This window comes from Marmota marmota, unplaced genomic scaffold (genome assembly GCF_001458135.2).
Source record: "Marmota marmota marmota unplaced genomic scaffold, marMar, whole genome shotgun sequence".
NCBI classification, from domain to species: Eukaryota; Metazoa; Chordata; class Mammalia; order Rodentia; family Sciuridae; genus Marmota; species Marmota marmota.
In genome coordinates, this window is record NW_025999977.1 from 53,998,178 (window position 1) to 54,025,703 (window position 27,526).

Here is a 27,526-nt window from a genome sequence, read left to right on the forward strand (position 1 = left end):
TTCTTCACTGAAGAGCACTTTTCCAGAAAAATCTAGAACACACTAGGAGGGAGGAAGCCTTAGGCCCATCCAATCCAGTTTGTTCCCATCCGGTCCAGTTTACTTTCTGGGACTCTGGAGGTCTTGATCGATGATCCCAAGCCTGAGTCCTCAGCACAGGGCAGCTTGTGGAGATTCTACTGCAAAGCTGACAGGAATGTCTCCAGGCACAAGGAACCACAGGAAGAGGAGATCAGGGGCCTGGAAATGGACGTGAGGCGGGCGTGATTCACCAACAAGGAAGGCATTATGCAGGGCTGTGCAGAAACGGATCCTGTTTAAAAGGCGACAGTTTGTTTAGCTGTAATTGCAGGTCTCACCAGCTGATGCAAGTCCTTTCTGTCCCTAGAGAAATTTAATAGAGCAATAACGGTTTTAATGACACTGCTCCCAATACTCTAGCCCAGCGCTGGGTGCCATACGGTCAAAGTGCTCTCAGAAATGGGCATTAATCAACCTCCCAGAGTAGCTGTGACCTGCCGCTCTGAAGGCTTTCTTCCACTGTCCCCATACATCTTCAGTGGGTGTCCCTGGGATGGGTAAACTGAGGCAGGGAGGGACCACTGTGCTCAGGTGAAGAAGGGGATGACTCTGGGAGGCCCTATCTCCTCCTCCACTGCTCCTGCAAGGTCCAGCTCCAAGATTTAGGGACCACCTCAGGCAAGAAGGCCCTTTGGCCTCAGAAAGAGCTGGTTCCAATCCTGGCTTCCTCATCACTCGACCCGTCACTGTGGGCAAAGCATTGAGCACCTGAGTCTCCGCTTCATCCATCAAAGTGTGCTAACTACGCCTCCTTCATGGGGTGCTGCTGTGAGGGCCCCAGGAAACAGTGTTGTAAACGTACAACCACACCCCACAGAAGGCCACAACACCCAACAGGGGCCATGTTGCCCTCTAGAAAGGAAACAACACACAGGCTGCAAGTCCCCGAAACCACATGCACTCCTGAGTCCTGGCAGCAGGTCACCAGAGAGATCACCTTACTACAGCCCCCCACCCTGCCTTCTGGTCTCCCCACGGCTTGCTTGTCCTGGGGCTGCAGGAGGAAACCCAGGAAGCAAGGTCAACCTGAGGGCAGTGAGGGAAACCAAGGCAGGGACCAAAGTGCATCTGGGGTGCATCCTCAAGCCCACGTGCAGAGAAGCCAGTGACTGGTCCACATGGGGCTTCCCTGACTCTGGCTCCAGATACCTGCACCCAGACCCAGACTGCGGGTGACCCAGTGTCTCTGTCGTCAGGAGGAGTCCAGCGCAGCAGGCCCGTGCAGGAGCCTCCCTCAGCTCAGTGTTTTCGGGCTTGGGCCAGGCTCTGAGTTCACTAGGCAGTTGCCATGAGCGTTGGCTGGGGACACACTACCCTGTGGGTTTGCTCTATGTGGCAGGCTTGTGTGCCTTTACAGAGCTCTGGGCAAAGTGACAACACACGCGTTTGCTTGTCATGGTGCACAACGGGGGTGGGCTCAGCAACACCTCCACCCCCAGCAGGGAGTGCACTGGCCAAGTCCAGAGGACAGGTGGGATGCCTCCCTCTCAGCGTCCACAGTTAAGAGGGCAGGTGGGGAGCCGACAGAGGGTCTCCTGGTGGGGGCAGGTGTAGTTCTTCCTCCCACGTGAACTCCATTAGGAGAGAGAGTCCCTGCCCTCACCTAGGGTGACCACCTTTGTCCGGGATGTTGTCATTAAAAGTCTCACGTCCCAGGGGACGCTTCATCCTGGGATGCTGGTTATTTCTGAGCCCAGGACACACATGTAGGAGAAGCTGAACAAGTATTTACTGCATGAACAAATAAATTCAATTGAGTTCAGAGTAATGCCGTCTGACTGCACAGGCTCGTCAGGGAGGTGACAAAGCAGCCTATTTCCTGTGTGCCTTGCACTTTTCAATCTGCCTCGATAGGTCCTGCTGCTCCTGAAGGTGCTGGGTGGAGAAGTTCATCCTCCTTCTCACGAGCAAGCCTGAGCCATCCTGCCTGCCTCCCAGCTCTGGGAAGCCACGGGTCCAGGGTCACTCCTGGATGGGAGGCCCCAGCAAGGGGGAGGCCAGTATGATGTGAGGTCCCAGGAGGGCACAGAGAGTCTCAGGGTCCAGCGCCCTCCTGCCCCCGTCATGGAGCCCCTCCTTCCGGGGCCTGCTGGGTCTGCACGTTTTTATAGCAAGAAAGAGCGAGTCCTGCATTTCCTTCCAGACGTTTCTCAAAAGCGTCTTGGCAGAGGGTAAGTTGGAAGTGGTCCCAGAAAAAAACGGGCTTCTCCTTGCCCAGGAAGGAGGGAAGCTCCCCGGAGTTCAGAGGTGCCCGAGGAGGGAGGGAGCAGAGACACTGCACCAGCCACAAGACCCTGGCAACAGCCAGCAGCTTCTGGCTTGAAGCCGAGAGAGTGCCCAGTGTGGTCCAGCTGCAGCAGACAGACAACCATGACCTCACTGCAGGTAATTAGGAGGCTGCGGGAGGCAGCAGTCGCAGGCCTCACCTGAGGGGAGAACAGCCTAACCTGCCCCAGCCGGCTGTGCGTCATGTCACAGGGGCAGTTGAGAAGTCTGTCTCAGGAGCAAGAGGGTCACCGCCTTCCTGGACACGGGGGCAGTTAAGATCCATCTCTGAACTCTGGGGAGAATATTCTGGAATCCTTGTGGACTGCCAAGGCTTGGTGAGTCTGTCTCACACTCACCGCTGGGCACAGACCCCTGAGGAGCTGCCCTGGCTGGGTGGGAGACCCTGAGGGGACACAGGCACCTGTGAGCAGCTAGGCTGAGGGGTGGCACTGGCTGGTCACCGGAAGAGTCTGCAGCAGAATTCTGCCTTCTGGCCCCTCCCTGCCCTGCTACCTTCAGGCCTCTGGAGAGCAGGTCCATCCCCCGCTTTCCTTCCCTCTCTGCAAAGCCATCCCGTGACGTCCCTGTGCAGAGCACAAACAGGGCTTGGTCCCTCCATGTCTTTGGATGTGCAGGGTCCACTGAGGATTGGGCATGTGTCTGGGGCCCCCAACAAAACACAGTACAGCAGAGAGTGGGGGAGGTGCATGGCCAAACACAGGCCATCATCATGGACGACAGCAGAAGCCTTGGGCCACCCCTGGCGATGGTGAACGTGGCATTGCAGGTAGTAGGTGAGCACTCTGCCTCTTGGCCCGCGGGTGAGTCAGAGAGAGGGCTGCTCTTGGCCTGGACCTTAGTGACTGGGCCACAGGGAGTCTAAGCCGGTCCCTAAGCCCCGTATGGCTTGGTGCCTCCCTGTTCCATGTTGGGCATGATTATAAAGCAAAGCTCTAGGAAGAACTCTTCTATGGGGAGAAAGAAGCTTGAGAGTGCCAAGCCCTGGTGTTGGTGGCCAGTGGGCAGGCAGGAGGCCGGGCACAGGCAGCCTTCTCCAGAGCCCTGGCAGTGACAACTCTACTTTCCCCACGTTTATCTTTTGCTACAGCCCTGGAGTGCCTCGCCTTGGTCAGCAGAGCTCATTCGGCCCATGCAGGACGGTGTTTGGGGCAACGTGGCGGCCCTGAGCAGCCGTAGGAGCATTTCTGCAGGAAGGCTCCCAGGGACCACTGGGCCAGCCAGGCCTGACATCTCAGAATGAGGCCCCTCTAGTTATGGGGCACACACTGCCAGGGAGCTCCCCTTGATCCCTGGCAAGAGGTGGAGAGCTGGGGAAACCCTGCAGGGGAGAGGAGCAGCAGCCCCCCCCTGGGATGGAGACAGAGAGGGCGATGAGGCATTAGGGCTGGGCCACCAGTGCCTCCACCAGTACCATGCTGCTCCCTCAGTCTCCAGGTGCCTGTCCAGGCTGGTCTGAAAACGCCTGGGGCTGCAGCAGACACCCTCGTCCATCTGTAAATCTCATCCACATCCCAGACTCACCTGTGTGCCTGTCTACCTGAGAGCCCATCTTGACCTCTGCTCCCCACCTGACCCTGCGTCCCCAGGTTGACATTGCGGGACTGGACTCCTGTCTTGGCACCCTGGCCTTGCCTCTGCCTCTGCCCTCAGCTTTGGACAGTATGAGGAGATAGTCACCCCTGCCCTTGTCCACCTGCAGGTGGGGTTGGCTTCTCTGCCAAGTTCTTCCCTTGTTGGCAGAGCCCTCCTGAGGAGCAGACAGGAGCACTGGTTATCGTCCCTACCACTCCTGCTCCCTCATGGGCAGGTGAAGAGCCCTCAGACACCACAGAAGGCCATCCCACACTCCTGTCTCCAGCACGCCTTCCCTGGACTCATTTTTGCCCCCGCTACCTGGCACTTGCTGCTCTCCCTTGGGGTCCTCCAAGCCTCTCCATAGTGGGGGCGGCAATGTCTGGGCGCTGCAGAGCAAGGAGTGGGTCCTGCCAGTTTGGGCTGTTTTGCAGAAGGAAGTGTGGGCTCTGGGCTCTGGTCTGAGGATCTGGGTGCTGGGGTTGCTTCCGGACTCCAGTGTCACCTGCCTGCTATGTCACTGATTGTCATAGGAAGCTCATCTGGCTAAAGCCATTGTTCATTTACCTGCTAGGAGCAAAATAATGTAGCGCCCTGTGCAGAAACACCCTCTTGGCCACACAGCTTTGGCCCTGCTCCCTGCATACGGTGGCCTCAGAGCCCCACGGAACCCCACTCCTCCCACAGCCCAGCTTGTCACCCCACGGTGGGACCTGCAGAGAGCTAGCTCTGCACGGCTGCCACAACTAGACACCACACCACCCTGCTCCACACAGAAGGGGTCACCCGTCACTGCTGCCGGGTCACCTGGTGTAGAGGACTCTGAAGAGAACTGAACCCAGGGTCAGACGGCTCTGAACTTGAATCCTGACTCTTGGGCTTCTTAACCCAGGACCCTGAAGCAGGTACTAAATGTCCTCAGCCTGTTTTCCTCATCAGTCAGGAAGCCTCCGTGGGTGAAAGCTGACCCCCCTGTCAAGGGCTGTCCCCAAAGTCAGGATCTGGATGCTACAGGGAGAGCAGAGGGGAAAGCCAGTCTGCAGGCCCACCAGCTAATGAGGATTACCACACTGGAGTCCACGTCTAGGGGTCTGCAAGGGCCACTGAAGACGGCACTCGGGAACACCCAGGGCTACCAACTCTCACCATTAGCATTTGGTTTGTGGGCGAGTTCTGGAGGGTCTGCATGTTTGCCAAGCAACCTGCTATTTCCCTGGGGATGTGGCCCATGCTCCAGTCCATATTCCCTCGGGATTCAGACTAAGGGCCCTGGAGGTGTCCCCGAACCTGTGACTTGGGAGTCTGTAGCCACCTCAGCGCTTAGACTCATTTCCTTGCCTGAGGGGGCAGGGGCAGGAACAAAAATTCCCATTGCAGAGTAGAAATCCCTGCAGGGGCCATCTTGGGACAATGTCACTCCTGGGAGTATGATTGGGTGACACCTGTCAGGATGGCTGTGAGCAGAGGGCATAGGGCTAGGTATGGGGACTGCAGGCTCCAGACAGAGTCCCTTGCCCCATGAGCACTGTCTCTCACTCTACTCTGGGGCAGAGCCTGGAAGGGGTAAGCATGCTCCTAGTCCCCACAGGCAGAGCCACCCACCAGCAGGCTGGCATGCACACATGGGCACACACATGCATACATGCACACATGCCACTAGCATGCACACCAGGCACACACAGGCACACCATGCCACGACCACGCACACACAGGCACACACAGGCACACACATACCACTACCACGCACACACAGGCACACACAAGCACACACATACCACTACCACGCACACACAGGCACACACAGGCACACACATGCCACGACCACTCACACAGGCACACCATGCCACACATGCCACTACCACGCACACAGGCACACACAGGCACACACATACCACTACCATGCACACCAGGCACACACAGGCACACCATGCCACTACCACGCACACACAGGCACACACAGGCACACACATACCACTACCACGCACACACAGGCACACACAGGCACACACAGGCACACACATGCCACGACCACTCACACAGGCACACACAGGCACTATACACATACAAACCACACACGTGCAAACCCGCTCACAGCCCAGCCAACCCCTTGTGGAGCTCCGAGGGAAACAGAAGAGCCGCTCTCCTCCCTGTCCTCCACTCACGGCCCTCAGTCCGTCCCTCTGGTTCTTGGGGCTGCTGGAGTGGCTCCCTGCCTCAGCATGGCCAGCCCTGGCCTGTGGCTGACTTGAGGGACTGCAGTTGGAGCCCTGCAGTTTAGGGAGAGGAGGGCCACCCAGAGGGCGGGGAGCCCAGCTGCTCCTCCACCGGACAGCAGCTCTCCGGTCAGAGCAGCAGCTTGGGGAGGGGGGAGCACCAGGTGGGGGACACCAGGTGGCTGGCCAAGCCCTCGGGGCTTAGCTTGCGCCCTGCTGAGCTGCAAGAGCAGAAGCCAGATCCAGATCCGCTCAGAAGCCAGGCTGGCTCTGGGGTCAGAGCAGGCAGGGCACCCTCAGGGACAGGGACATCCACCCGAGTGCTCAGGATGCCTGATCTCCATGGCACCAGACAGCACTGGGATTGGGGGGACATAGACAGGGAAGGGACTTGGCCCCAAGTGGGAGGGAGCTAGGGGGAGGCGCTGAGGTTGGCTAGATACTGCAGATAACCCTGCCTCCCGGGAACAGGTTCAAGTCCAGTGTTGGCGCTCACTGATGTCTCCTAGGATCACGTAGATCCTAATGTCCCCTGCACCTCACCTTGGGATTTCAAAATGACATAAGGCTCAGGGGAGTCCTCCCATAGCCTGTCCCCATGCCACCTTCTTGACTGAGCCCTGGTCCTCCCCACCTGACCCCCATCTGCTGTCCCTGCTCCTGTTTATTACTCCCGGTCACCTGGAATGTGTGGTTATCTCATTCACTTGGGTGTGCCACCTAGCAGGACGGGCACATCACAGGCCCTCGGGAAACATCTGTGGGGAAAACAAAGAAGAGAGAGAAGCCGCAGAGGCGCTGCCCTGCCTGGGAGAATGTGGGACAAATGCTGGCCCTGCCCCCGTCCTGGTCTGCAGCAGTCCCAATCTCACCCTCTGGGAGCAGACCAGGACTTGGGCAGGGCCCGGTCCTGGGTGCTACGACAAGGACGAGCTACAAGGTGTGGATGGCTTTCTCACTCAGAGCAGGAAGTTTCCAGACAGATCTCTCTTTCCACGGCTGCTGGCTCTGCCTCTAAGTCCCCATTGGGTTCTGGCACTCAGCAGGAGAGGGACAGGCCGGGCATCCTTCATGCGTATTTCAGAGATACCTAGATGCCACCTGCTTCTGTAAAGTGCAGACAGGGCTGCACCCATCTCTGAGGACGAGAGCCTGCATGAACCTTCCTGCACTGAGAACTTCCAGGCTCCCGTCTTGCTCCCAGCCAAACTCTCTGCTGCTACCTATGAGATCTGCCACCATCCGGCCTCTGCCCTGACCCCATTCCCCACTAGGCACTCCCTGCTCCCGGGATCCAGCCCCCTGCGCCTCCTATCTTCACAGCAGGGACCTCATCAGTGCTTTCATGCACGGCTCGGGCAGACTGGGACGGTCCCCCAGGTGAGCTCAGGACCCTCACCTTCTGCTCCAGCTCTTCTCGCCCACCCCCTCCTGGAGGCTAGCTGCCCACCCTTACCCCTTTGCCTGCTTATTTTCTACGTAGCACTTTTACCGCCTGACAGTATTAGTATGACTATTTGGTACCGGGGATGGAACCCAGGGATGCTTTACCACTGAGATACATCCCCAACCCTTCCTTTTTTTTTTTTTTTTTTTTTTNCCCTTCCTTTTTTTTTTTTTTTTTTTGAGACAGGGTCTCACTGAATTGCTGAGGCTGGCCTGGAACACGCAAACCTCCTGGCTCAGCCTCCTGAGTCACTGAGATCACAGGCATGGGCCACTGTGCCTGGCTCTGATGTATTGTATTTTTATTTATTTGTTTTTGTCCTCTTCCCCCTACCCGACTTGAATGAGTGCAGGAGGGTAGGCTTATGTCTGTTTTGCTCACTGCCGGGTCTCCTCTCTCGCTAGAACAGTGCTGGCACACAGTGGGTGCCCTGGCAATATTCATGAATTGAACAAGGAGAGTAGTAGAAAGTGTCTACTCAGCAAGTACTGGCATATAAAAGGCGCTCAGTAGATGTCCTGGCTGGAGTCCTGTGCAGAGGGCTGGCAGATTTAGCAAGTAAAAATATAGGCTGTCCATTCCGTTAGTGACCAGTACTAGGTAACCACCTGGTGGTCATCTGACCTCGTATGTAACGGGGCGTCCTCTCCTCATGGGGCCATCCAACCTGTGCTGCCCAGGCCTCCTGGTATCTTTCTCTCCCTGTCCTCAGAGATCCTGCTGTGCTGTGACCCAGCTGAAAAGATTGGAATTCCCAGCGGCCTTGTAGGAAGGCAGTGTCCCCAGAGACGGTCTGGGGAGTGCAGTGTCCAGCTTGCCCCGCTTGGGGAAAGCACCACCTCCTGCCCTGTTGCCCAGGAGCGTGTCCCCTGCAGCCAGCCCTGGGGTTGTCCCCAGCATTGCAACTCTGTTCAGAACCAGATGTGCCTGATTGAAGGCTGTGAGATCAGAGTCTGATGAAGTCACGGCAGGAAAGTGCTGGAAGCCGGAAGGCGACCCACACCCTCTGAACCTCCCACCGCGATCCCTCCCCAGGCAGCAGCATTCGGCTTGCGGCTTGCGTGTTGGAGCCGAGGCCTTTTCAGGAATATTCTGTTTCCCTTCCCACCCTGCTCTCACCCTGGCCTCCAGATGGTCCAGGGAAAAGCAGGCTCTCTGCAGGAGGCTGAAGGCCGCACCACAGCTGGCTTCCTGAGACCTCCCTTCCCCGAGGCGGCACCACGCCTGCTCAGAGGCTCCGCTCTCCCTTCAGCGCCACCCCTCTGCAACCAATCAGAGACTGGGTGGGAAGGCCAGAGAGACCAAGAGCAGGGCCACTGTCCCAGAATCCCTGGGAATCAAGGAGCCCGCAGAGCCCTGAGCCCCTCGAGGACCTCCCAGGTCAGAATTCCTGGGCTGGGGCCTGGGAATATGCCAAGCGTGGTCACAAGTCCACAAACCTCCAGGTGAGGGGACGTCAGTAGGACAGAAGCAGGGCAAGTCTGTTAAAGGAGCCGGGTCTCTGGGACTAGCAGGCTCCTCCACCTGGGCCCAGGCCTTGGCCTCACAGCTCCTTCCTTTTCTGCCCGGCCAACAAGCCTGTGCTGGGCTCCCCCATGCAGAGGGAGCCTGGGTGCCCAGGCAGGGGAACCCACAGGTCCTCCAGAAGAAAGGCCACTCTACGAGGTCTTAAGCTGGAAGGGTGTGTGGTCGAGGGGAACAGCATGGGCAAAGGATGGACTTGGAAGATTAAGACTGTGCCGCTGGGAGGTCCAGAGGACGGCAGGGCAGGCTGCTGCCCAAGAGTCACGCTGGAGAGTTGGCTTCATGCCGCAGGTTGGGGAACCCCAACTTTGAAACATACAAATCGCTCAGAGAATGTCCAGTTAAACATAACTGCTGACTTCAGCTTCCAGTGAGCACTATTAAGGTGATGATCAAGTTCAAAAATCCAAGTTTAGAGGACCCAGGTCCCTTGCAAGGCAGCAGCAAGGCAGAGGGAGCAAAACCAAGGAGAGAAATTGGAAGAAAATCAGAATATAGTAAGTATGTTAGGTTCCCTGGCCAGCCCTGCCCACTAAGCTACCACTACCCCACAGAAGGCAACAAGAGTTTATTTATTGGAGATTTTGAAGACATTCTGGAATTGAAGCTTGCAAAGTACTGGCATATAAAAGGCGCTCAATAGATGTCCTGGCTGGAATCCTGTGCAGAGGGCTGGCAGATTTAGCAAGTAAAAATATAGGCTGTCCACTCGTTAGTGACCAGTACTAGGTAACCACCTGGTGGTCATCTGATCTCGTATTTAACAGGGCGTCCTCTCTTCATGGGGTCATCCAACCTGTGCAGGAGCACAGTGGAAAGGCAAGGGTGAAGGGTGAGAGGCTAGGCAAAAGTGTCACCATGGCTGTAGGGTGCTCTGCCTGTTCCCCATGCCCTGGCAGCAGGGCTCATACCCTGAGAGCAGGAGATTAGAGGAAGAGTTACAGGAGAGATGGACCCGTCCCCAAATAAATGCCTGCAGGTGACACATTGGGAAGCACCTTTAATAGAAAAAAGTCTGTGATTGCCTAATGACCCTCTATGGCACAGACCAGGCAATGAGGAGAGGAACTATATAAGGAGCAGAAGAAAGAAAAACTAATCAACCTCCACAGAGAGACTCGAGAAGGCGCTGCCTTCTAGAAACGAACAGGTGCTAGTTTTAAACACCCTTAGGCAAAAAAGAATTCCTGCAAATTAAAACCACAGCCAAAAGGAAAAGCTGAATAGAAGAGTTGGACGCTAAAATCTCCTTGAAAGATGGGAAAAGGAGAGGAAAGTAAATAAAGCGATTATTCTAGGAGCCTGACATCAGGAATTTCAGAAGGTTGAAAGACCAGTTAACCAAACAAGATGCAGCAAAGTATGTGGGGCCCGTTTTTGTTTTTGTTTAAGTAACAGTCAAATTTGCAGAACTGAAAGGCCCAGCTCTCCCAGATGAAGGCCCACCCCTGGCCTGGCACAGTGGTTGCAGAGCCGTGTGGTCCCTGGACAGCAGCGCCGTCCCTCCCTCCAGGGGACTGAAGCACCGTACGTCTGGAGAACCACTGGCCCAGAACAGAAAGCACACATTTAAGAAAGCCCAAAGCACCTGGGACAGGCGAGGTCCTAAAATGCTTCCAGAAACATAAAGAAAGCCCTCATCCAAGGGGATAAGAGCATCATTGATCTCCACAGCAGCCCTGGATGGGCATGTTTTCCACCTGAATGAACACAGGTGAAGGTAGAGGAGACACATGGTTCAGACCCGTAAGGAAGGTGCTCTCTAATACTTCACGGCTCTCATGCATCCTTTCTTAAGGTGCTGCTAGATGTGTACCTTGAAATGAGGGAGCAAGTTAGTAAACTAAGAAATAGGAGCACGTGGGATCCAGGAAATGGAGGGGGGAGGACACTGAGTTAAAAGGGAAGCGAAGGGAATGCCCAAGAAGATGGCCGACACTTTAGATTAGATCCTGCGAGTGTCTAGGAGCGCTAGAGTGCCAGGTGCTGGGTAAACATGGTGCACCAGCCACTCTCCTCAGAGAACTTAGAGTCTTGTGGGGGAGACTGATGACTGCACCCCATTTCAGTGCAATGCGGCAAGTGCCTTTATAGGAGAGGCAGCAAGGGGGGCACCTAACCCAAACTTGGAGATCAGAAAGTCATCATGGAGCTTGAGCCCCAGGACAGGACCAGAACAGGGCCAGGCCAAGGACAGCCGTGAGCCGTCCAGCCCGCCATTATCCATAACCAACCTCATCTGCAATCTTAACCCCGGGCCGCCTCCTTCCTCTAGAATCTCCCTCCATCAACTCTTTAAAAACAGACTCTGTGTAGCCAGGTGTGGTGGTGCACACCTGTAATCCCAGCGACTCAGGAGGCAGAAGTAGAGGATCACAGGATCGAGGCCAGCCTGGCCAACTTAGAAAGACCAGTCTCCAAAAAATAAAAAGGGGCTGGGGATATAACTCAGTGGTCGAGTGTCCCTGGGTTCAGTCCCCAGAACAGGGGGTGGGGTGGGGTTACTATGAGAAGATTATCAAAACTGGTTCAAGATAAAACAAAAATTCTGAATAGATTTATAACTAATGGTTGAATTAGTAATTTTAAAGCTTCCTACAAAGAAAAGCTCAGGCCCAGGTGACTTCATCAGTGCATGCCACCAGAGAAAAATGAAAAGAATGATTCTCAGTCCTTCACAAATTAGGGTTAAGGTTAATTCACAAATTCCTCCAAAAAAACAGAAAAAGAAGGATGTTCTGGTTTGGATCTGGGCCGTCCCCTCCAAAGCTCATGTTGTAGAAGCACGTTTTAGGCAATGTTCAGAGATGAGCCGATTGGACTGTGAGGGCTGTAATCCCATCAGTGGATTAATCCATTTGATGGATTAGTAATTCGAATGGGCTACTGGGTGGTAATGGTAGGCAGGCGGGACCATGGCTGGAGGAAGTAGGTCACTGGGGGTATGGCCTTGGGGACTCTTTCTGTCCCTGGCCCCTGCCCCACTCCACCCCCTCTCTCTTTCTCTGCTTCCTGGCTGCCCTGAGGAGAGCAGATCTCCTCTAACAGCCCTCCCCTCAGGCCCGGAGCAATGGAGTTAGCAGACCATGGACCATGACACTGAGCCAAAATAAACTTTTCCTTCTGTAAGTTGTTCTTGTCCAATATTTTGGTTATAGTGGCACAAAGCTAACTAACACAAAGGAGTACTGCCCAATTCAATTCTGAGGCCACTAGTATCATCCGAATGCCAAAACCATACAGAGACCTCAAAAGAGAAGCCAACTACACACTAATATCCCTTATGAATGGCAATGCCAATGTCCTCAGCCAAACACCACATGGAACCCAGGAATATGTACATACACCAAGACCAAGGGCCATTTATCTTAGGAACCCAAGGTTGCTTCAACATATGAAAGTCACTCAGGTAATGCACCACAATAATAGAATACAGGTCAAAAGCACCACTTGATGACCTCAATAGACACAGAAGAAACATTCAACAAAATCGCACACTCTCTCAAGATGAAAACACTCAATAAAGTAGACACAGAAGGGAGCTTCCTCGCCTGATAAAGGACCTCCGCGAAAAACTCTCAGCCCACACCATGTTCAACGTTGGAAGACTAGATGCAGGCCCCGCAGATCAGGAGCAAGAGAATAACTCACCTAGCCCCTCCACTCAGCAGGTACTGAGGCCTGACCATGGAAGACAAGCAAAAATAAAGACATCAATAAGTGGAATCCATTGAAAAAGAAGTAAAACCATCTCTATTCACAGATAACATGATCTTGTGCAAAGAAAATTCTAAGGAATCCACCAAGGGAAAAAAATAAATAAAACAATAAAAGACATAAGGCTAGAAAAAAATATTTTAAAAGCTATAAGATGAAGAAACAAATTTAGCAATATTTCAGGACACAAGATCAATGTACAAAAATAAATCATGCTTTTCATACACTAGTAATGAACCATCCAAAATGAAATTAATAAAATGATTCCAATTTATAACATCATCCCAAAAAAGTACTTGGGTATAAATTTTACAAAAGAAATGCAAGACTGGTCCCTGAAAAACTACAAAATATGGTCAAAAGAAATGAAAGACCTGAATAAATGGAAAGCTCTCCCAATGTCTCAGATCAGAAGGCTCAAGGCTGTTAAGATGACTCTTCCTGAAGTCCTATAGACACAGTGTAACCCATCAAAATCCCATCTTGTTTTTGTGCAGAAATCGTTAAGCCGATTCTAAAATTCATGTGGAAATACAAGGGACTTGGAACAGTCAAACAAACCTGATAAAGAACAAAGTTGGAAGAGTCATGCTCCTAGATTTTAAGTCTTACTACAAAAGCCACAGTAATCAAGACAATGTGGAGCTGGCACAGGACACAGGCATATAGGTCAATGGGACAGAATCGAGAGAGTCCAGAACTAACAACATTTAGATCCGATCGATCTTTGATAATGAAGCCAAGGTAATTCACTGGAGTACGAATTGGTTTTTCAATAAATGATGCTGAAACAACTGGACACACACATTCAAAAGAAATTAACTGGGGCACCCGCCTCACACCAAATACAAAAATTAAAATGAATCAGACTTGAATGTAAGAGAGAAAACTATAAAACTCATATAAAAAATGGGTATAAACCTTCATGATCCCTGGATAGGTAATAATTTCATAGATATGACACCAAACTACAAATTATAATCAATTGGAATTAATGAAATGTATTGTTTTAAAATTTACAGTGCTAGGGATTGAAACTTTGGCCTCACGCATGCTAGGGAAGTGTTCTACAGCTAAGTCTCATTCCTAGCCTTGAAATTCATCAAAATTTTATAAAAGACACCATTAAGAAAATGAAGATACCTTGAAGAATGGGAGAAAATATTTGCAAATCTATCTCATAAGGGTCTTGTATACAGAATATGCAAAAGAATCTTACAATTCAATAATACAAGACAAATAACTCAATTAAAAGTGGGCAAATAATATGAATAGACACTTCTCCAAAGAAGATAAACAAATGCCCAATACAGTAAGTACATGAAAATATGCTCAACATCATTAGCGAGTAGGGGAATGCCGGTCAAAATCACAGTGGGGTAGCATCTCACCTTTGTGAGGAGGACTATAATAAACACAGGTGGGTGATAAGCAGTGTTGGGAGGATGGAGAAGAACTGGACTCTCATACTTGCTGGTAGAATTGTACAACTGTGCAGCTGCTTTGGGAAATAGTCTCATAGTTCCTTCAATATTAAACATAGAGTACCATGTGACCCAGTATTTCCACTCCTAAATATACACACCAGAGAAAAGTAAACATTTAATAAAAAAAGAAAAAATCATGTAAACATAAAGAAAAAAAAACCTTGGATGGATGTGAATGTTCACAGCAATATGATTTATAACAGCCCCAAAGAAGAATAACACAGATGTCTATCAACCTGAGAACGGGCCTCAGAGACAGGCCCAAGTGAGACACACCTGGAAAGACAAACTTGCAAAGATCCGCAGCCCAAGAAGAGCGGCTGAGTAGGGGACAGTTGGTGCTCAGGGGTCCAGAGGGCGGCCACTCCCAGGATTATGGTGTTAAATAACATGGATCCCTGAGTTGGAAACCCCCATCCTCTGTCTCCCCTTTTCTCTTCGGGGAGACTTCTAGATCCCCCTCTGGACTGGGAGAAGCCTGGGCTTCTCTTGCAGCTGAGAGGCACGTGGACATTGCCCAGCTGGCCCACGTCACAAAGAAACCGGCCCAGCAGGGACAGCGTCTCCAGGACCCTTGACCGCAGCCTCACTCCCAGAGCGAGGCGCACCCAGCAGGGGTACCACTTGCCAAACTCGAGGAAGGGACTGCCAAGGGGAGATTTTGTGCCGAAGCAGGGATGAAAGCCTGAAGCCTACGTGGCTGCTCTGTGGATGTCCCCGGCTGCAGGGGCGAGGCCTGTGGAGCAGAGTGCCCAGAGCACAGGGTGGCAGACCCCAAGGCAGCAAAGTCAGCTGGGGAGCAGGACCATAGACAGCCCAGGCTCAGGAACCAGGGCTGCTGAAGGGAGAGGGGACGGGGCGGGGGCGGCGGGGAGATGGTGCAGGCAGCCAACCAAATGTGACAGCAGGCCTGGGACCTGGACACAGTGACAGCCCAGCTCTGAGCCACTCGACAGAGGGGCTGGAACCAGAAGCCCCAGCCCCATTGCTCAGTGGTGCGATGGGCTGGTGGTTGCCAGCACCTAGTAGGTGCTCACTAGAGGGCTCTGTCCTGCTGGGGCAGCCTCGGCTCCTCAAATGAAAGCATCTCCCGGCCTCCTCCTTCCTGCTCCGTCGCCTGGGCCTCCTCATGGCCCACCTTGCCCACATGGGGCCTCCCACTGGGCCAGCCCTGCGTTTCTCCTCCTACTCAGCCGCCAGGGAAGCAGCCACTTCCTGCAAACCTCTTCTCACGTCACTCGGCCCCACTGATCAATATTAACGAGGACAATAACCAGGGCTTATCCGGCAGCTGTCGTAGCCAGATGTTGCAACGCGCACTCCCCTGTCACCTTTCAGAAGCTCATGGCTGCCCAGGAAGGGCCTGGGTGGGCACCCCCAAGGAACCCAGCTCCTTCCGCAGGCCAGGCGTTCCCAGGGGACTCCCTGGGCCTGCGGCAGCTCCCCGCGGGGGCAGTTGACCTCCACGTAGTCTGGCTCTGGAGCTGTACTGGGCTGGCCTTGGGCCTCGCAGCCCTCCGTGGCCTCGGCTTTCCTGTCCACAGGACAAGGGAACTGGAGGAGCCAGGTGCCCCTGGGCTCCCTCTCACCGCCCCCCGCTCTGTGATTCTGCCCTGAGTGACAGTAGCTGGAGCGCTTCACGTGCTTACGGGAGTCCTCATTTCCTCGCTTCCATTAATACAGACTCATATTTTTAACATCCTCCAGTGCCCTCAATTTGTTTTCTCATTTTCATCCTCATTTCAATTACCCCTTGGGACTTGGAACCTAATTTTAGCGAAGGTCAAATGCAGTTTCCTGGGCCGCCTCCTTTCCGTACCTTCACCTTTGCAGAGCAGAGAACAGCAGGATGCTCTGGACTATTTCTGTCCCCTGACATCTGGGCTTAGGTGGGGGCCCAGACTTGGCAAGGAAAATGCTCACCTGACCTCCACGTGGAATCTGGCTGGTGGTGGTGGTCTGGGTGCCCGTTAGGTCCCACATCACTAGACAGGGACCCAGAGCTGCCAGAGTGCTGGGGTATCTGCTGCAACCTCCCACTTGTATTTATGGAAACCGAGGCCCTGAGGCGACTCGGTTCTATGAGGACGCCAAGATTCAGCTGAATTTTGAGCCTCAGTTCTGTGACTTAGCCCCAAGAGCACCAAAAGGAGAGGGGGGTTGTTCCCGGTACACGCAGGCTCCAGGCTGCCGCCACACAACACAGCGCTGTCTCGTAGGCAGGAGACCCAGCACCCCCTTGGCTTTTCCTCAGAGCAGGCTCAGGATGGGCCTGGCATGGAGATAGGTAGAAATCAGTGGTTCATGCATGTCACGGCAAGGTGCGGGTCCAATCTGCCCTTGGTAGAGCTGTACATGAACTTGAGTGTTATTAGGAACATCAGGTTGGATACCAAGTGCCCTTGTTTGAGCTGGTTCACAAGAATCCCCTGTATCAAGAAAAAGAGGCCACTGGACAGGAAGCAGAGGCTTGGAAGGGGTGGAGGGCAGTGGAGAGGGTTTAGGTGACTGGCCAAGGCATAGTTGCAAGAGCACCAGTTTCATCAAGTGGCCCGTCTGGCCTTGGTGTGGACTGTGAGGATGATGTCGTGAAGCACCAAACTCTAGACCCCTCTGTCCCTGACTTGACCTCACCCTCACCCCAGCCAGGCACCTTCAGTGGCCACGGGCAGTCTACAGGGACTTGCAGGTCAGCTCTCCCCCGTCTCCAACCCTCACGGCCTCCACCCACAGCCCAGACCAGGACTCCTTCCCTCATGACTGCCCGGGCCACCTTGTGTGTGTGAGTAGGCGAGGCTTGCAGCCGCTGGCTGATCCACAGTTACTGGAGCTGCTGGAGAAGGGAGGGGGCTCAGGCTCCCCACCTGGAGAGGATCATTGGCTGCTCAGCTTGTGGAAGGGCCTGGGACCCCCCCAGCCAGGTCTGCGAGGGAAGGGCTCCCGGAGTAGTAAGCAGGAAGTGACCTTAAAGAGAGAATGCCTGCTCCCAGGCCCAGACAGCTGCGCACAAGGAGGGAGCAGGGTCCACAGTGCCTGTGTCAGCCCGGCTGAGCCCATCTCAAACATTGCCTCCTGGGGACCTCCCACCCCTCAGGTGATAATAGTCACCTGGACACACGGGTGGGTGGACACTCCAAGCAGGCAGGGGAAAGGGGGCCAGGAAAGAGGCCTGGGATGGCATAGCTTCAACCTCAGCTTCTCTGGTGGGGACAGTCTCGAAGCCCACTCTCTCCAGGTCCCTCCCTCTCCCGCCCTCAGCCGGGCTCCACGCCTCCCTTCTACCTGGAGATGCTGCCTCAGGACCCGTGTGCTGGCCTCCCCGTCCTGTCTCCCAAGACTTCCCGGCAACACCTTGACCTCAGTCTCCGCCCTCCACATCTCCGGTGTGGAGTTTAAAGGTGCCTGTGTGATCGTGCAGGTGAGTAAATGTGTGTGGATGGAGGGCTCATGCACCTGGGTGTGTGGGGGTTTGTGTGTACGTGTGTCTGCACGTGCTCTATGAGGCCTTCTGAGAGCCAGGGGTCCCCTGGATGCACACACCAGGGTTGATGGGACTTCACAGGGAGGCCAACGTCAGCAGCCTCATTTGACCCTGGAGGATGCTTGCTGAAGGCCCCTCCCCTCCCCGTGCTGCTTGGTGTACCGGGTTCTTCTCGCTACGGCGTCAGTGGGGTATGTGTTGGTGAGTGTGACCATAGTGTCTGCTGACGGGTCCTCAGTCATCCACCAGGTTGTGGAACCTGGCACCGTGAGACCACCGGGGAAGGGACAGAGTGTTCCTAAGGGAGTCGCTGCCTCCTTTGAACCATTCCCCTGGAAAGTCAGTGTCCTCCAGGGCAGGCCATGCTCACCCCCTGGAGTCCCTTGCACTAGCCTGGCACTTCACACACGAGGCTCTCAATGGCTCTAGGCTGGGCCTGAGGCATGTGGGTGCATGTCCCCTCCCACCAGCACTGGAGTAGGACCTGCCTCTTCGCAGCAGGGGGCCTCATGTTGGGGCCAGCCTCTCTGAGGGACAGGGTACAGGGTGGGAGGGGTTCACACTGAGGACAGAGGCTCTAGTGGCTTGGCACAGGTGCTTCTCCCTGGGGGGGCCATCACCTTCACCCCTGGGGCACCTTCGGAAAGGTCAGCATGAACCCACGATTGCTCTGGGCTGGGCAGGCGTCATGGAAATTTCCTCCCGTGACTCCGCTTCCCAGAGTAGCCTGCCCTCACTGCTCCCGCCCCTTGCCGCAGCCCAGCTTCCTAATTGCACGGAGCCCATGAAAGCTTTTCAGAGCCTCTGGGATCTTTTGGCTATTTTTGCCTTCCATTTGGAAGAGAAGTAAGTGGGTACGGAGGTGTGACCTGAGCACCCTGGGGCGGGGTAGGGGGGAAGCCTGAGAAGGGGGATACCCTCCCTCACCCTCCTGTCAGACCTCTGAAGAGACCCCAAGGAGGCCACCCCCTGAAGCCTGGGCCACCAGAAGACCCTGCAAAAAGCTGGGTCTGTGGAGGAAGGGGACATTATGGGACTTTATGGGAATCCACCAAAGAGGAAAGTTCATTTGGGAACCAAGATATCTCATTAGCCAGTCCTCCATCCAGTGAATTATCTCCCCCATGGGCGGGTGAGAAAGGAAGGCCCAGCCCCAAAACTCTGGTGGTAGGCCTATGCTCCTTCCTGCCTCGCCCAGCTCTGGGCCTCTGAGGAACACAGAGCCTCGTCCCCTTGACCTTCCTCTACAAGAGCTGGGTGGAAGGGCTCCTTTGGACCATTCCCCTGGAAAGCCAGGGTCCTCAGGGGCAGGCCAGCTCACCCCCTGGAGTTCCTCCCGCTAACCTGCAGGACGGCAGACACCTACAGACTCTCAGCCCCCAGGCTCAGAACTGATGAAAGACAGAGCCAAACACTATCCTAGACAAACCAAGGCCACCAATGTGGCCCATGGTGATAGGACATGGAAAGAATCATCCACCCTGAGACCCCGCCAGAGGGTCTGCAAGGTCGAGCAGGTAGGGAGAGTCAGGGCCAAAGAGACATCCCTATGACTGACAGCCACAGTCCATCCAAGAGGGCAGAACTTCTGACGGCTCCGCCTCCAACTATGCCCCCAACTATGCATGTCCCTGAGCAAGTCACAAACCCCCTCTGAGCATCAGTGTTCTTACCAGCAGAGAGAAGGGTGGAATCGAAAGACCTCAGCTATACTGCCTTTAAAGACAGGAGAAAAGTGGTCTCATCTCTGGGGAGGGGACTGTGGGCATGGCCCTTATTCTGGCTTTCATTGCCTTGGGGTCGTGTAGGTGTGGCTGGACTTCCCATCAGACTCAGAGGGCCCAGGTGAGGAACAGGCAGGCAGCGGTATGTGGGGGTGGGCATGGTCAACCCCGGGTGCTATCCAGTGCACAGAGCACGTCTCCTGCTGTTAGACAGAGGCAGCTCTGAAAGACCCAGATCCTTCCAGAGGACTGGTCACCAGGCCTTGTCAGCAGGTCAGAAAGCCTGCAGCTGCAGAGGAACCTAGAGACCCCCTCCACCTCTCCACACCCTTTGTAGAGGAAGAAGAGTGACTTCCCAAAGTCAGTAGTGAGACCCCGTCTCGAGCAGATTTCCTCCATCCCAGAGACTCTGCCAGGGGTTCCCTCAGTGTGTCCTAGGAGGCAGGGTCAGTGCTGGAGGAAGCCCAACCCTGGGCAGCCCCTGTGTGCACAGAGGAAGCGCAGGTGGAATGATGTCAAGGTCGAGTGCTGGGGTAGCTCTATCTCACACCAGGTGGGTGACCTTGGACAAGGTCCTTGAAAATGGGAAGAACAAAACCCACTTCTGGGAGCAAGTGGGCGGCCTTGGAAAGCCCTGGCGCCTGGGTGGACGCAGAGAGTGAGCTCGCAGCTGTGCTGTTGAGGAAGCGTCCAGAGCAGAGGCCACACCTTCCGGCTGGCCAGCTCCTCCTCAAACAGGCGGCAAGAAGGAAAGGACATTCAACCTCTGGCTGGCCCACAGGGGCGCCCTGTCCACCGCAAAGGCTGGCCAGCAGGCTAGGCCAAGGGCAGCTACTGGCCACCTATTTTGACTCCTGCCAGCTGAGGCTGAGCCTTGGTGCCCAGGGCACAGGAACAGGCTACAGAAAAGCAAGAGGTGACCTGGATGTTTCCACAGATCTGTGCACAAGACCACCAGGGCCAGGGCCCTCCAGTCCCACGCCAATGCCACCTCTACTGCCACCTAGGAGAGGAGGAGGAGTCTGCGTGATGGCATTTCGCTTTCATGCCATGCAAACTCCCTCCCCACCCCTCCCTCTGATGGTGGGAGACTTCACACTCCTCCAATGAGACCACTCAGTCGCACACGCCCAGGCGGGCTGGCAACATTATCTATAAAGAGAATTGTCTCTGGATTGGGGACTAAAACTAGAAAGCATTTGGTTTGATAAATATCACCTACCTGAGGCATTTTCAGAAACATATGCAGCGGCAGCCCAACCAACAAACCACGTCAAAGGAAGCCAGCGTCAGGCTGCCCTGTAAGTAATGGCTTTGTACTTTTCCAGGATGCTCCTGCAATGGCCCCCTGGGGACCCATTGCCGAGCCCCGCATGACTCACTGCACCGCAGCAGCCCTTACCTGAGCTCTGCCAAGACGCTCAGCTACAAGACTGCATGTTTCTGGACGCTATTCTCTTTGGGTTGGGACCTGCCTTCCACAGCGAAGGGACCCCACACTCCAGCTCATTCCCAACAGACTTAAACTGTGGATGGAGGGGCTGCCTCCTCCTGTCGCCAACGCCTCCCGTGGATCTGACATTCATCTCAGTCCCTAGGGGCTCCGGGTACCATGAGTTAGTCGGAGGTGGCTGAAGAGGAGTGGGAGGCACCTCGCCATGTCTGGCTAAGCTGGTTGTGGGTCCTGCTCTGCCTATGATGGAGATGAGTCCAGGTCCCCAAGTCAGACGGCGAGGGAGGGGGGCTAGGTGAGGCTGTGTCCTCCAGTGGGAGCAGGCAGGTCAGGCCCCGTTGGTCTATCCTTGGGCTGGGCTGCCCCTGAAGGACATCCAGAGGAAGGGCCATCTCCTGAGCTAGCTGGCTGTGACTCCTGGGTGGCAATGGGGAGCAGGGGATCAGAGACGCAGGGAGCCCTGGGGAGGCAGGAGGGACGGGGCAGGTGCCAGGGCAGATGGGAGGGTAGTGCTGATTGTACTGGGAAAAGCCAGACTGGGGGACTCGGTCTGAGGCAGAGAACAAGGGGCAGCTGACCTCCTGGGAGTAGCACCCTCCTCCCCTTTCCCAGCCCTGTCCCCAAGACTACAGGGTGTCCTGTGACCCTTCATTTAGGCAGAACCCTTCAGAGCAGCTGAGATATAATAGAAACCAAGGTGGACTTTGTTTTAGGCCCTGGAATTGAGCATCAAAACAGGGTCCTTTTGAGAAGGAAAAAGGGCACTCTCTTGTTGACTTGGTAATAGACATAAACCAGAACCTTCTAAGACTTGGGGTCATGTGCTAGAAGACCAGTCCTAGCAGTGGCTCGTTCACTGCCCTGTGCCCCATGACCAGAGATGTCAGTCATGCCTGGTGTCCACCTGGGAAGCCTTCCCAGCGTCATCGCCCAGGCCATTCCCAACAACACTTCAGGTGGAAGAGGCCTGGCCCCTCCCAATTATGGAGGAGGAAACTTGAGACCCCAAGAAGTTGAAGGACTTGCCTGCTGTCCCACAGCAGCACCAAAACCAGAACCGGACCTCTGGAGCCCAGTCCAAGCTAAAGCCCCCAGACACTGTGACTACTGAGCAGTTCCCACACTCCAGGGAGGGGCCCACAGCCCTGTTCGCTGACCCACTTGACCTTCGTCCAAAGAGTGGGTATTACGTTCTCCACTTTCAGCGAAGGAAACGAAGACCCCAGAGTTGAATCAACAGCTCTAAGGCCAAGAGGGGATTAGGACCTCATCTGCCCAACTTCAGCCAGATCCTGGCTCTACAACCACAGCCTCCCTGAAGGATGTCCCCTGAAAGTAGGGAGGGTCTGGCTTAGAGCCCAGCAGAGGGAAAGCCCACCTGGAGAGTTTGGTGAGGTGAGGTCAGTAGACCCTGCTGGCTGGGTCAGGGAATCCTCCCTGAGGTGACTAACCCAGAGCGACCTCTCCTCTGCCTGCAGGGCGTGGCCCACTGACCCCCTCTGGGGACGACTGTCCCTTGAACCTAGGGCCAGCCTGTGGTTCCCCCTTCTGGTCCTCTGCAGCGAGGCCGCTCACAGTCCATGGCTTGGGGAAGGCACAGCCTCTTTCCAGCCCCAAGGATGACTAAGTGGGCGAGTCCCATCTTCCCCAGCAGCAAGAACACGAGGGCCACAGGAGAAGCTCTTTCCAAAAGACCCAGTGGGGCAGGACAAGAGGGACCATGCTCCGCCTCTGGGCAGCCCAAGAGAAGCCCTGCTGGCTGGGTCCCTGAGCCCCTCCCACCCACAGGACCTCCTGCACCTGGCCCCTCAGCCCAGACCCTCCTTCCTTAGGAGCCCCCTCCCACCCATGGCCACCATCCACGTGAGGCCCCTTCAGCCTCTGCCACCTGTGCTCCCCGGATGCTCCTGATCAGGGCATCCAAAGTCAAGGCCGAGATCTGTGGTCATCTACGCCTGACGGTTCCTGGAGACCACAGGCTAGACACCTTTCCTCCTGGCGCAGCTCGGGCTTGGGCCCCTGTGGCAGGATCACCTCCGTCACTGCTCTTCCTCCTGGCTAGAGCCCGGCTGGCATTAAAGGAGGGGCCAAAGCCACGAGCAGGGCCTTCTAGGGTGGTCTTCCAGGGTGGCCTTCTAGGGTGGCAGGGCTGCCCCAACAAGGAACTCAGATCCCAGCTTCTTCTTTCCCACTCCTCACATCCCCACAGGAATCACAGCGTCACCTTGAGGCCTGCAGGCATTGAATACTGCAGTGCCACAGACACACAGATACACACACACTCATACCTACACACACTCATACCCACTCACAAATGTTCATACACATAACACGCTCTCACTCATACACACATGCACACACACAAACATTACATGCACAACACTCGCACAATCATGAATATGCACACACACAGCACTCACATACACATGCACACTTGTAACATACTCATGCACACAACACACACACTCACCAATACTCATACTCTCACACACACTCTCAAGCATGCATATACCCAACACATTCAATACTCGTACATGCCTACAAATTCTCACCCACACTCACTCACACTCACCCCTACTCACTCATACACACACAAGCTCACTCATTTGCACACTCTCAACCTCGGTCTGCTCTGCTCTCCTCCCCCAGCACTGGCCCTCCCTGCTGGCCTAGCTCTCCTTGCCTGGGTCTGACCCCTCCCCTCCCCCTGGAAGGGAGCTCCCTTGGGACAATGGCCCATCCACCCCTGGTGCTTTGAGGTGCCGGGGGAGCTCCAGGGGCAGTGGCCCCTTAGCCCCCATTGCAGGCCAGGGCGCCCTGCTTGGCCTCAGCCTGGCCCCACCCCAGGGGCCCCCAGCTCTGGTTAAGCTGCACCCTGGGCTTCCCAGGCGAAGTGTGAGGATATTTGTTCAGAGCTCTGCTGTTTGCAGAGCACCATCCCAGTTACACTCCTTCCACCTCCCCACAAGGAAGGCAGGATTGTCCTCCTGGACAGGTGGACACTTGTGCATAGGAGCCACCTGGCCTGCCCGGTCCCGCCCGCGTTCCCAGGGCTCTTCAGGGCTGCCAGCGCATACATGAGCAGCACCTCCCGAGGCGGCCCTGACTTCCAAAGTGCTTCCTGGATTTCAGCCAGAGGCACTTCCTTGGCAGCCCCAGAGCCTGCCTGGAGCCCGGGAGCCCGAGTGCACAGAGGTTAGAGGCTCACGGCCTCCTCCAGCCTGAACAGCCAGTTCCTTTGGCTTGTCCCCTGCAACCTGCTTTTCCACTTGGCTGGCCTTGGAGCAGGAAAAAGTAGTATTTCTGGTTTGAGGTTTGGGGAAGGAGGCCTGAAAATTTGGTAATTCTGATGAAAATAACCCAGTGTTAGTTCTCTGCAGTATGACGTTCAAAATTTAAATCTCCTTATGAAATACAAACCAGGGATGGGAAGAAGAAGAAGCAACCTCTGGGAAGCGTTTGCAGGAAGTGCCGAGCATGCTGGGCCTTATTCCCTTTCTTTCTTCTCCCTCCAGGGGCAAGAACGGTGACTAGTTAGGATCACCCAAGCTCTGTGCAAACCGACCCAGGCTGTCTCAGGCTCAGCATCCACAGAGGTTTACTTCTCACTCAGACCTGGCCACAGCAGGTGCTCCCAGTCACAGGAGCCCTTCTCAGAGCAGTGGCTCAGGGAGGGGCCCCAGCTCTTTCCAGCCTGGGACGGCCAGGCACAGGCACAGGGCCAGCTTCTTAACAAGGAACTGCTCACTCCCTCCCCTCGCCGTCAGCGGCTGGAGCTCACTCCCAGGATCGCCCAGCACTGTGGGGAGGCTAAGGAGCCAGCCAGGGAAGATGAGGAAGGGACGGGGACAGCGTGCAGCCCTTCCTACAGGGAGGTGGCCTCTGTCTGAAGATGAATGGCAAGAGGCTCAGGCTGGCCTCCTCTGAACCAGGATGGGACTCAGCTCTCAGAGCCCACCTCCTGCTCCGTCCCCGTCTCTCCAGGCTGCCTGGATTGGAGATGGGGACAGTATTCCTGAGGGCCGCTCTTCTTTAGGGCTCACAGTCCCAAAGAGAACACTCCAAGGCCCAGGAGAACAGTCCTAAACAGGACAGAGAGGAATGGGAAGTGCCACAGCAGCAAGGGCTCAGGAGGACGGCTGCATGCCTCGGGGCACGGGGCACGCAGAAGTCCCTGAACTGACCTCAGGGCCTGAACTTAGGCTTGACCTGGGCGTGCCTTGCTGCTGGTGCAGCCCTCCCTGGGGCAAACTGGGAGCACCAGCTGCAGGCACACGCTTGCCTCTTGGTGGTCAGGCCTCAGTTTCCCCAGCAAGGCCCCCACCCTAATCAGGTCACCTCAAAGAGGAAAATACATTGGCCCCACTCTGACTGCTGGGGCTGCTGCCCAGGAGCAGAGTGCAAACACCCTGCTGGGGTAGGCCCTGGACTGCTCAACCCTCCAGCCCCAGGGCACCCGAGGCCCCCACCTCCCACCCACACTCCTCGGCCCATAGAATCCCAGGCTCAGGGCTTCCTTGCTGAGCAGTTTGAGACAGGGACCCTAGAACCCACAGCTCAGAGGTACACGGTGTCCAGAGGAGGTCCGGTTCCCGCCTCCCCTGTCCGGGCCCTTCTGCTCACACCCTTCCCTCTCTGAGTCCTTCTGTTTAAAAGAAAAAAGGCTGAGCTCAAAGCCCAGGTGGGGAAGGGACTCACCCAAGGTCGCCCGCACCTTAATAAGCCAGGTGTATTTGTGCTGCCCAGGAAAGGTGTGCGTGGCCACGCTCCCCTGATGTCACCGTTTCCATGGCGCTTTTTATTAACCAGGGAGATCAAGAGCCAGTTAAGACTTGGGTAAATAACCAGGCTTGGGCTCAGATGCTGGTTCCCCCAGCTCTCCTCAGAGACCCAGAGGTCTCTTCCCACTGGGCCTAGAGCAGCAGGCCTGGGAGCCGGCCCACCCGTCCTGGCCATCAGGGTGAATGTCCGTACAGGTGTCTCTGCAGCCTCGGTCTCAGACTTGCTGTGCAATAAAATCACCCAGAGAACTGAACCTGCCACTGTGCCCACTCCACTCTGAGGGACAGGCTCAGTCGGTTTGTGATGGGCCCAGACAATTGATTGGAATTTGGTGACCCCAGTGGAAGCCAGGGCTGAAGCCTGCCGAGCTAAACAGGGTCCAACCCCCAATGTGCCATGTTTTCCAGTTTCAATGCCAGGAAGCGCCAAGCTGCCTCATTTGAGCAACCAGCTCACAGTCTCCCAGCGGAATGCCGGCCTCTCAGGAGCCCGGGCAGCTGGCTCCTGCCAGGGACTCGTTGCCCACAGGGCACTTGCACCACGACCTCTCCTGGTTGGAGTAGAACAGAGCAAGAGGGAGCTTCCAGGTTGTCAAAACAAAAAGTCACAAAGCCTGCGTCCTGTGGTTGAGATCCAATTAAAAGTGATTCTTTGGCAAGGGAGATGGGAAGTGGAGCTTTCCTGACAGGGGAAGATGAGGGGAACACAGCGCTGCCCTTCATTAGGGCTCCAACGCAAACAGAGGGCTTAGCGCGGGGGTGTGGGGCGGGGCCATCGACTCTGGAAGCAAATGTCAGGGGAAAGATCTTGGGAGGAAAGAGTAAATTCTGGAAGGCTCCATGTCGCCCGTGGCCTCGCAGGCCAGCACAGGGGTATAAAGCATGAAGACCACCGTGTACCTGCCGTGCCTACCGTCCTCCCCAGCCCCGGAGCCAGGAGAACAGGTCTCGGGCCATCTGTTGAGTCCATGGCCCTGGCGCTGCATCTGCCTTAGGAACATTGACCTTGGAGTTCTGCCCCAACCCCGGGAAAGGGAGTCCAGGGCCAGGGATGTGCAGCTGGAACCGAGTTTTTGGTGTCCTACAGAAAAATGAGAGCAATGTCTGTGGGGCGAGTTTTTCCCAGAGTGTCCAACGTGAAGGGCTGGACTTGGTGCCAAGAGGTCTAACCAGGGCCATTCTTTTATGAAGCGATGTGGGGAACAGATGGTGGTTGCCTATTTCGAAAAATGTCCTCCCTTGGTAGAAAAGCAAAGTTGGAGACCCTCTGCGGCTTCTCTTCTGGCTGGAGGGAAGGGGCCCAATCTGGTGGGAACTGAAGGATCTGCTGAGGGTGGATGTGGTTCAACTTGTTCATTTAGGCAGTGAGGGGACAGCGGCTTGCCCTGGGTCACACGGAGACTCCTCAAGACTGACACTGGGTCAGGAGCACCTGCCGACTCCAGGCTCTGGCCCTTCTAGGTCACCAACTTTGTGTGACTTCCTGTTGCCTCTGTGACAAATTTCCACAAACTGGGTAGCTTGGAACAACACAAATTTGTTGGTAGAACCCTGGGGGCTGAGGCTCAAGGCCCTGTCCCCTCCAGAGACTCAGGGGAAATCCTGCCTTCTCTAGCTTCTGGTATTTGCCTGACTCTTGGTTCACGGCCCAGAGTCACTCTGACCTCTGCTTCCGTCATCACCTCCCCCTCCCTGACTCCTCCTGTCCACCTCTTATTCATAAGACCCTCGTGATTATATCAGATCTACCTGGACAA

General features: G+C 55.3%; 1 long non-coding RNA gene across 1 annotated transcript; it reads right to left on the bottom strand.

Annotated features, from left to right (window-relative positions):
* LOC125617266 lies at nucleotides 1-25,732 on the bottom strand. Its single transcript, XR_007348217.1, has 2 exons — nucleotides 25,687-25,732; nucleotides 1-384 (listed from the first exon to the last, which is right to left on the bottom strand). It is a non-coding gene; the product is annotated as an uncharacterized LOC125617266 (long non-coding RNA).
* Between the last annotated feature and the right edge of the window lie 1,794 nt (nucleotides 25,733-27,526).